At 37.6% G+C, this 7,503-nt stretch overlaps 1 protein-coding gene across 2 annotated transcripts in view; it reads left to right on the top strand.

Annotated features, from left to right (window-relative positions):
* SLCO2A1 (solute carrier organic anion transporter family member 2A1) overlaps positions 1–7,503 on the top strand; it is a 149,377-nt gene that overhangs the window by 131,989 nt on the left and 9,885 nt on the right. The window lies entirely within an intron of this gene.

Raw genomic sequence — 7,503 nt, 5'->3', positions numbered from 1 at the left:
TCATACTCATAGTCATAGTCATAGACATAGACATAGACATAGTCATACTCATAGACATAGGCATAGGCATAGACATAGATATAGACATAATCATACTCATACTCAGTCATAGACATAGGCATAGACATAGACATAGACATAGACATAGACATAGGCAGATAGGTGGTACAATGCAATAGAATGCCAGACCTAGAGTCAGGAGGACCTGAGTTCAAATCTGGCCTCAGACATTTACAAGTTTGTGACCCTGGGCAAGTCACTTGACCCTGTTTACCTCAGTTCCTCATCTGTGAAATGAGCTGGAGAAGGAAATGGCAAACCATTCCAGGATCCTTGCCAAGAAAACCCCAAATGGGATCGCAAAGAAAAGGACATGACTGAAAAATGACTGAACTGAATAAAATGTAAGAAGACTAAAAAGGTAGGAAGGGACTAGGTTATGAAGGGCTTTAAAAGATTTGCAGTTTCATGTGCAATCATCTTTTTTTTTATATTATGTTATGAAAATGCTTTATTCCATAAATTAAAAATAAAATAAACATTAAAATATATAAATAAAAAAGCCAAGGAGATGGTTTTATATTTGATCCTGGAGGTAATAGGGAGCCACTGGAATTGATTGATTTGAGAGAAGGGGGTGACAGTTTGTTGTTACAAAGTATTTGTTTTTTTAATATTTTATCTCATTTTAGATGTAGCTAGGCCAGGTATTATTATCCCCATTTTTCAGATGGGTAAATTGAAGCCTCAGAGGCAGCTAGGTAGTGCAATGAATAAAGCACTGGCCCTGGAATCAAGAGGACCTGAGTTCAAATCTGGCCTCAGACACTTGACACTTACTAGCTGTGTGACCCTGGGCAAGTCACTTAACCCCATTGTCTAGCCAAAACAAAACAAAAAAAGTTGAAGCTGAGGGACTTGTCCCATGGACATACGACTATTAAGTGTTAGGTGGCTGGTTTGAACCTTTATCCCGAGGCTCTAAGCCAGATGCCCTTTCGCCTATCCCACGCCGCACTCTGGAGAAAGGACACACAGTTTGGAATGATCACGAGGGATGACATGGACTGAACAGGAAAGTAGAATCCAAGCTGACGCTGAGTTGACAATCTAGGTAGCAGCCTAGGGTATAAGTCACAGCAGGGCATCAAGAGAGAAACCTCTTCATATTTCTTTGAGAAGCATTGAACATTGTATGAGAATCTAATTTATCTACCTAACAGAGTCACCCACCGCAAGCTGGACTCTGCACCCTCCATCTGGCTGGCTTGCTGCCAGAGCTCTCCTCCAGAGCCGGGTGACCCAAGAAGCCACAGCAATCACACGCAGCCCTATGCTCAGTCCTAAGGCTCCTATAGCCACTGCTTCTTCTCAGAATGTCTCTGCCAGATGCATTTGTGCAATCACCTTGAATAAAGCTGTTCTCCTGGAATGCAAGGGTTCTGAGGATTAACAAGTACCTTAGAGAAGACTTAAATCAGTCATAGGCCTTTGTTTGTCACATTTTCACTCACACAGGAGGAGGCTATGTGGCTTAACTTGGGAGACATAGGGGTGGGAGAATGGAGAGGGAGTGGGAACAACAAGGGAAGGATGTTTAAGGCAGCACTTCTTCCCCACCCCAACCCCTAACTGGGACATTGGCTGACATCTTGGAAGTAGGACAGGGCCAACTGGGAATGTCTCCAGTGCACGATGCTCTTCAGGCTCTTGACAGCAGAAGGGGTCCATAATGGTCCTATAAGATGCTGCTCCCTGGGCTTGGTGCATTCCTACACAGAGCTTCATTGCTCTTTCTGGTTGGATGACTGGCCCTACTGGATTGGGCATTGGTCTTCACTTCTAAGAGCAGCTTGGACATGTGGAAAGCTTGGGGGACAATTATTTAGATCTGACTTTGTCTGTATAAAAAGTGTTTTATGTTTGTGTCTGCTCCTGTGTCTGTTTTGGCAGGTATGAGACAGCTTGTCTTGAGAAAGGTTAAACTCAGAAAATTAGAAGAGTTATCTAAACCAGTGCTGTCAAACTCCCATATGAATGAGGGCCACTAAATCATCTGTCAGGTTCCCTGAGGAACGTTAGTGACTTAGAGAACCACACATGTTTGTATCTTTCTTTTTTATTAACACATTGACTCATTAAAATCAGCTAGAAATTACATTTCATCTGGTTCTGGCTGCACTCTGGAGCTTTGAGGGCTGCATGTGGCCCCCTGGCCATATCTGACATTTCTGGTCTAGGAAACCATAAAGCGTAAAGCAAATGGGAAATAAACACAAAAATTAGAGTAGAATTCAATAAGTCCAGAGGTCGCTATAGAGAAACAACAACTTCCATGTCTATTGTTGGCCTGGGAAGGAGGAGGAACAAACTTAGAAGGAATAAAAGGCGATGATGAGGGAGAGTTAATGCACAGACCCCCTCCCGCCCCCTAGGGAGAAGCCTACAAGAAGGGTGGTATCAAAAATAGGCCTTCAGCATGATGCCCCAGTGACCACCCTTTCTCCTATAAGGAGAGAGAGAGAGACAGAGACAGAGAGAGACAGAGACAGAGAGAGAGGAGGAGGAGGAGGAGGAAGAGAAGAAGAAGAAGAAGAAGAAGAAGGGAGAGAAGGTAGGGGAGAGAAAGACAAAAAGGGAGACAGAGAAAAGAGGAGGAGAGGGGGGAGGGGAGAAAGAAAAGACGGGAAGGGAGGGGGAAGGGAAAAAAGGGGCGGACAAAGAGGAGACAGACAGAAAGGAAAAATGGGAAATGAAAAGGATAAAAATCCTTGACTCAAGAAAAATAAAACATAAAACTTATCTGACAGGAGAAACTCACAGAAAAAATCACAATGACATAAAATATTCTGTAACACAAAAGATTCTAGGGATACAATTTCTGCAGCAGTGTATTCTAAAGAATACTAGAAGAAACACAAAGGAGAAAATAAATCAGCTAATGAATACATTAAAGAAAGACTCTAATGGTAAAAAGGGGGCTACATGGAAAGAGATAAAAGGACAATTTTGTTTAAAAATGTGAAGAAATAGAATTACTAAAACATCAATGGAAGCAGCAAATAGAATAAATTTAGCCAAACAAAGCTTAATGGATGATAAAATCAACGAAAGAACAAGCCTAGAATATAAAAGAAATTAAAAAGCAACTAATGAATACACAGGGCAAAATAAAGTACTTGGAAGATAGAGTGAGATGTTTGAACTATAGAGTCATTGAGCTCGCAGGGAGGTATGAAGAGAGGAAAAAAAAGAAAAAGCCAGACACTATATTTGAGGAACTAATTAGAGAAAACTTCCCAGAATGGACAAGAATAGGCACCACTTTGCAGGTTCAAAGAATTCATTGGCCTTCAGCATAGAGAAGTCTTCAATGCAAGTCTTCAAGGCAAATATTATTAAATTTCAAAATTATAAAGGCAAGAAAGACTTCTTTAAGTGTGAAGAAAGAAAAGAGAAATTGCCCATAAAGAGAATTGGAATATCATCAGACATCTCAATTACAACATGAGAAAGATGAAAAGTAGACAAAAATATACTCAACTCCTAAAGGCATAGGATTGGAACCCAAAATTATATATACTGAAAGCGTTAGCATATCATTTGAAGGCAGAAGAGGATCTTTCAAAATTCAACAAAACCTCAAAGAATTTATGAACAAAACCCCACAATTAAAAAGATCCCTGCAAGCAGCTGGGGAAGAGTTCCAGATAGGCTGAACAATCAGAACTTAACAAAATAATAATATACTTTAAACCTCTTACTGCTGATCATGGAGATCACAAAAAAAAGGCAAGATAAGCTTTTTGAAGGAGAAGGAAAAAGATCAATTCAGAGTTCAAGATTTTTTTAAAAAAACATATTATAATTGAATTAAAATTATCCTTTTTTTTTTTTACAAATAAAAAGATGTTTAAAATTGACAAGAAATAATAGACTCCAAAAGGAAAGAAGCTGATGAACTGGTGAATCTGAGAATTGATAACAGAATATTTAAAATATGACAACACAAATATAAGATTTTAAAATATGTGAGCTGTATTCAAAGATATCAGATAGGGAGATTTATGGCATTGAGTCCCTACATTAATGAGAGAAAGGGGAAGCATAAACACATTGTCTTCAGCTAAAGCAAGGGTTTTTAACTTTTTTTTGTTTCTGATCATGGATCATTGGGTAGCCTGGTGATGTCTACGGATCCCTTCTCAGAATAATGTTTTCAAAAGCATGCAAGCATCACTATCTGCCAGTCAATGTGCTAAGCAACAGATTACAAAGGAAACTATTTACCCTGAAACTCAGTTATCACAGAAATTAAAAAAAAAAACAAAAATCACTGACCCCAGCCAGGTTAGGAACTCCTAATCTAAAGGCATTAGAAAAAGAGCAAAGTAATATAGAAAAGGGAGCCTATAAAATCAAAAGCAGAAATAGGTAGAAAAATTTAAAAATTGAACTAATAAATAAAACCAAGAGCTGATTTTGTTAAATGATCAATTACCACTTTCTATCAGAAGCCTTTGCTGATACCCCCAATTATTAGTAACCTCTCTTTCCACCTTTGAAATTATTTTGTTGTCTACTTTGTATTTTTGTTGTTTACTCATTTCAATCATGTCTGGCTCTTCGTGACCCCATTTGGAGTTATCTTGGCAAAGATACTGGAGTGGTTTGCCATTTCCTTCTGTAGCTCATTTTACAGATGAAGAAACTGAGGTAAAGAGGGCTAAGTGACTTGTGTTTGAGGCTGGATTTGAACTCAGGTCCTCCTGACTCCAGCCTGGGGCTCTATCCATTGCACCACCTAATTGCCCACATATGAATAGCCAATGAGTTAGAAAAATTAAATGAAATAGATAATTATCTGCAAGAGCATGAATTACCAAAATTCAGATGAAAGTGAACTGAGAAATTACTCCACACATAAAACAACTCTCTTCCAAATGGGTTCATGGGTGAATTTTCTAGCCTTCTAAAATTTATAGCCCCTGTATTATATAGTGTTCACAAACATGGAGGATCATATAAGATTCTATGATCATAGATTTAGATTCAAGTAGATAGTGCACCTGACCTGGAATCAGGGAGGCCTGAATTCAAATCTGACCTCAGACATTTATTAGCTGTGTGACCCTGAACAAGTCACTTAACCGCATTTGCCTCAGTTTCCTCTACTGTGAAATGGGGATAATAATAGCACCTACCTCCCAGGGTTGTTGTGAGGATCAAATGAGATAATATTTGTAGAGTATTTGCACAGGGCCTGGCACATGACAGGTGCTTAATAAATGCTTGTTCCCTCCCGCCCCCATCTAATCTAACCCTTTTATTTTACTAATGAGGAAACAGAGGCTCAGACTTGCCCCTGGTTGCACAGCAACTATCAGAACCAGGATTTTAACCCAGAGTCCTTTAGCCTCCAAGTCTAGGGTTCTCTCCTTTATCTAATACCTATTATGAGTTACATATAGTGTTGATTTTGAAATATGGAAAAGATGACACCAAAAGAGAAAATTAGTGGTTAATTTCTTTCAGAAATTCAAGTGCAAAAATACTAAATAAAATATTAGCTAAGAGAATACTAGATTAAATTTGAGAAATCACTATAAATATTATCAACAATTTCGATAATTGATTAATGCTTCAGAAGCCTATCTTTTAAATACCAGTATTCTCTCAGTGACACCATATGTCTGAGAATCACAGAACATCACCATCTTAGAAGAATCACAATTGAAGATGACCCAGTGTATCAATCAATCAAAAAGCATTTAAGTACTTATTAAATGCCTACTATGTGTTAAGACCTATGTTAGGCCCTGTAAATATAAGCGCAAAGAATCTACTTTGTGAGCTTATATTCTAATGAAAGAAGCAATAAGTACATACAAAAATATTTATAATATAAGTTATTTTAAAATGAAATTGACTATATAATAACATACTGGAAGCAACATATATAGTAACAACTGGAAGTTATATAGCTACAGATATAGTCATCATTTTCAGAATGTTAAGAATACCCATATGCAGTTAGACTATTGGCTTACAAGAGCAAGATTCAAAATCAACCCCAAAATAGAAGAAAAGATAAATATGAGAAGAAATTACTACATGAAACTGTTCCAACTATCTTTTAAAATGAATCCTTATCTATGGAAAACTGGAAATGGATACAAGCAAAGACATCGACTATGATCATTCCCTTGATAAATTTAACTGATAAAAAAACAGCAACCATGATGAAGAGGAGAAAAGTATTCAAAGACCTGCTTAGTAAAAACAACAATAAAAACAAAACAAAACAAAACAAAAACTTCTTCCTACATAGACACATGGTAGCTAAAGTATAAACTCCTTTTCAAAACATCAAGAAAGAAGAATACAGAAGATCACAGATTTCTTGTACTGACCAAAGTTGGAAATGGAGCAAATCAAACAAAACTCCCATGCCAATCAGTGGTGGAACCTAGTCAGTAAGTAGCTCCTGCATTTCCAGCCTGGGCAAGATGAGGAGATAAAGCTACTGAATGAATGAATGAATGAATGAATGAGTGAATAAAAGGTTGTTGGGTTGTTTTTTTGTTTGTTTGTTTGTTTTGTTTTTTAAGATTACAACCATTGGCTTACTACACAGTGAAAAGCAGTTGAGGAGAAAAGAGACGTAAAGAGAACTTGGCATGTGGTCTAGCTAGATGAGATTATCTTTTGGTAGATTAAACTGGAAAAGAAGAGTACAAACAGCCATGAAATTAAATAATTCTGCCAGCACTTCTACATTGATATAACCTCATTGGCAATAAGAGTGGAACCATCACATTTGGACTTGCAGAGATTGATCTGAACCTGATGTACCATGTAAAGAAGTGACAGGGACACTTAGGGAGTATAAAGTTGGGCAGAATGACTGGATTTGGTGTGTGCTGGAAGTCACACAATTGAAAAAACCACAAAGGTCAATTTTCAAGATTATCTCAAAGAGAGGAAGATTCCAAAAGGATGTAAAAGATTGAGTGGGGGAGAAGAGCAGAGGGGTAAGTTCTTTTAACAAAACAACTAATCAGGAAGACATTAGCTATTACTGATCCACATACCTCTTTCTAATCTCTAGAAAAAGCTTTATGCAAATGACATATGCATTGAGGGTGCTTTGATGAAAACTGTAGAAGGGATGGGCAGGGCTTTTGCCAAGTTCTATGAAAAGCTACTTTTTAGTGACACTATTGACCAAAAGATACAGAGAATATAAGACTTGAGTTATTTATCAATTTTAAGAAATTATTCGATTTGGTAGAACAAAATGTTGCTTTGAAGGCTCCCTACAGGCCTTCATGTATCTCATGTATATATGAGCATATATGTATCTCATACATATAAGAGAATTGTACAAGATTGCATGGAAGATGTAACTAAGAAGTAACTTTGTCCAGTGATGAACTGAGCATTGATTGAATCATGATGTGATAAACAGATAGATTTATGTTGGTGGAGGGCACATAAACC

This window comes from Vombatus ursinus, unplaced genomic scaffold, assembly GCF_900497805.2.
Source record: "Vombatus ursinus unplaced genomic scaffold, bare-nosed wombat genome assembly UNPS02014959.1, whole genome shotgun sequence".
NCBI classification, from domain to species: domain Eukaryota; kingdom Metazoa; phylum Chordata; class Mammalia; order Diprotodontia; family Vombatidae; genus Vombatus; species Vombatus ursinus.
Note: the sequence above shows the minus strand (reverse complement) of the source record. Positions and strands in the feature narration are given on the sequence as shown.